This window comes from Cupressus sempervirens, chromosome 10 (assembly GCF_028749045.1).
Source record: "Cupressus sempervirens isolate cs-2001-9-10 chromosome 10, ASM2874904v1, whole genome shotgun sequence".
NCBI classification, from domain to species: Eukaryota; Viridiplantae; Streptophyta; class Pinopsida; order Cupressales; family Cupressaceae; genus Cupressus; species Cupressus sempervirens.
In genome coordinates, this window is record NC_143127.1 from 912,613,034 (window position 1) to 912,616,456 (window position 3,423).

A 3,423-nucleotide genomic window follows, 5' to 3' on the forward strand; every position below is an offset into this window, starting at 1 on the left:
TCTCATGATGAAAGAATGTAACTAATTTTGTTGTTAAAATTTGAACTCAAAGTAAAAAGTGAAAAATCAGTTATATGACCTTTAGAAGCCAAGAAAACATCACAGAATTTATTTTCTTCATTTTCACATTTCAACAAGCCTTCATATCTATCCTTTTATCAATTCTAATGATCCATGATGAGTTTTGCCTATTTTGCTGAGAACACCCCAAAATTTACAAATTGGCTTATAGCACAAATTGGTGAACACCTCTGCAAAAATTGACCTCATATTCAAAAAATTCATCTCTTCTTGATTCCAGTGGTATATTGGAGCATCTATTTTTAATAGAAATTGCCCAAGTTATGCCCCTCTAAATTTTCAGGCTCTGTTCACAGCTTTCACAAGTAAAACAATGAAACTAAAAAATTCAAAATAGTCTATAGTTTAAACTATAGAATATTCATCATTTAAAATCAAAATTTTCATTTCAAGCATGAACGTGCACACCACACAACAAGATATAATTTTAATTTTTCAAAATCTCCTCATATCCCCTTAATCCATTGGGTGACACCAATTGTCATTATCTTACTGACTCAAGCTTGTGCAACAGTGCCATGTGTCACCATGGGATTGGTCACCGATATTTGAGTGGGACCCATGTTCAACCTCTGGTTGTTTTTTAAAATTTTTGGCAAGTCAGCAAGTCGCTTGCCATAAATTTTCCCATTTTTTGTTGGCGACATGGAAACCACCAAATTTTGATAACTTTTTCGGCAACCTCATTTGACACCATGTCAGCACCACCTCACTAGTGCCACATCATCATTGCCAAGTCGCTATGTTAATTGGCATGCATCTTCCCTCTAGTGACATAGTGAGAACCATATGATCTACCATGTGTCATGATCTCATGCACCTGACTGCCACATCATAGTGTACCTCAAAAATTGTGCCACATGGCACCTTGCGATTGGTCGTTGACACTCGAGTAGGACCCACATTGAAACTGCACCAAACTTTGAAGTTTTTTGGCGAATCACTATGTCACTAACTAGAAATCCTATATTTTTTGACTAGCAACATAGCGACTAGCCAGATTTCTCAACTTCTCGATGACCTTGAAATGCGATGACATCATTGGGTTCTTGGGAATATTCTTTCAAAATTAATGTATTATACCTCCACATTGGCCGACTGGGACCCACAACATGAGCGCTTGACTTTCAAAAGCCTTAAATGTTTAAGACACTCTACATGTTGAGTTTTGTTATATTTAAACACTAAAAACCATCAACCCACCACCAATGTGGGATTAAGTGTTTTAATGTAAAACTACTGTGCTTTTCTTCCTATCTGCATGTTTTTCCTTTCCAACTAGTTCTCCATGCAAAGCAGCTCCCCTGCCTCCAACTAGATGCAGATTCCTCTTTAGCACAAACCCTCTTGCATATTTGGCATGACTATTTGTCTCTACAACCCCCTTAACTGCTGCAACCTACTTTTCCTTCAAGCATTCATGCCATGAGCTTTGATGGATGGCAGATTTTACTTTATTGCTTGTGGTTTTTTATGGTTCCCCTATAGTTGACTACCCTATTACTAAATGTGGAAGTCTTCCTTTAGCATGAAATATCCTTCTCTACCTATTGCCACTTTTCTTAACATGGATTAGATGTTGACCTACACTTTTCATGCATGGCATCTCCCCTTCAAATTCACGGGCTTGCTTATAGGTATTGAATGCCTTCATGTGTGACGCTTCCTTTCTTTTATTACTGTACTTGATCTTGAAAGCCACTAGGTCCTCCTTTTCTATATGGTGCAAACATAATTTGGCATGCCCTAGCCAAATCTAGAAAAATTCCAATTGCAAAAGAGATTGGATGTTCTCCAATTATTTTTCCATGGATTAAAAGTTATAAGTTTTTGAAATGGCCAATTTTCCATTAGCTAAAGCAAAAGATGGTCCTCTGTGAATAGGGCCTTGAGTGGCTTGTAGAAGAGTGAGATGCAACCCTCTGTATGACCTGGTATAAAAATAAGATCAATGTCCAAACCAAGACTCCATGGTCCTTTACCTTCAATTTTCTTTCTACATCTGCAGTATGAGATTGTACCTCATATGTGTGCAATATGTGTTGACAAGATAACCACCTTGCCCATTTATCATGATTAGCTACATCATTTCTATGGGTAGGGAACATGTAGCAAGCCCCACCAACCCCTTCTATTTGGTGTGCAAGTTTTCCTTTATAGCTTGGACTATCAACAAGTATGTTCCCATCTGAATGCTTAATTAGGTATGAAGTTGCACCATAGGACTTTCTAGAATGATAACCAAAATGATAGACACCTTGGAGACTCATCTCATCAATAGGAAGAGGGAAAGTTGAATGCACATCTAAAATATCAGAGGGAGGCTTCTTAGTATGTATGGATGCCACTAGACAAGCTAGCAAAGCCTGTATAGCTGCTGTTCTTTCTATAACCGAGGCTGATTGTTTGAATACCGCTGACTGCCCATCGCTCCTTTGAAAAATTTCCTTCTCCGTCTATGTGCAATATTGTAAGCCTTGTATCTTTTCAACACTTTATTTCAACTTGTCAATTTCATGTCTAGAGGTCCTTTGACTGGCCTTAAAAACTAATCTAAACATCTGACTGAGCTCTAAAATCTGGCATGCTGAATCTCTATTTTGCATACTTGTACCATGTCAAATCTTGTCTCATGACTAATTTGAGGACAAAAGATATTTGCTATCTGTTAGTACCCAATATGATCACAATTTTAAAACTTCAAGTGCAGAGTTTGAACCACTTCAAATTTCAGTTTGAAGTAGTTCAAAGTAGTTCAATGGTTCAAGTAACCCATCCTGCAGGTTCAATACAAGTGAAGTTCAGATTCTGGGTTTGAAATGCAGAATTTTCAGTTCATAAAAGTTCAAAGCCCATGTTCAGCTTAGCACTCGGATTCAATCTCAACACATGTTTCAAGCTCAGACTTCATCGGCTTAATTAGATTCCACCAGCTCAATAGTTTCAAAGATTCAATGAGTCCAATGATTCAAAGGATCAATCAAAGTTCAAAATGCAAATCCATTAGTTCAAGAAAGTTCAGGATACATGATTCTTTTTCGAGCTTGATCTTGATTGAATGGTTCATGTTCAATCAATGTGGACATGGTTTTAAAACTTTTAGTTTTAGGTTTTGAACCTCTCTGAAGTGCCTTGAACTCAATTCAAAGTAGTTCAAAGTGGTTTGAGATGTAGATTTGTTAGTTCAAATGGGTTTGAAAATGCAGGGTCAGTTTCAACAAGTTCAGAATTTCATCATTTAAGCTGAGGTTCTGCCAGTTCATAGACTTGAGAAAGTGCAAAGTATAGGTCAAGATGAAGGCTAGTTTAGTGGTTTAGAAAGGTTCATTTCCTAAGTTTATT

The 3,423-nt window shown here is 37.2% G+C and overlaps 1 pseudogene; it reads right to left on the reverse strand.

The window, feature by feature from the left end:
• Positions 1-1,935: 1,935 nt before the first annotated feature.
• Positions 1,936-2,698, reverse strand: LOC149536958 (uncharacterized; annotated as a pseudogene).
• Positions 2,699-3,423: the final 725 nt, after the last annotated feature.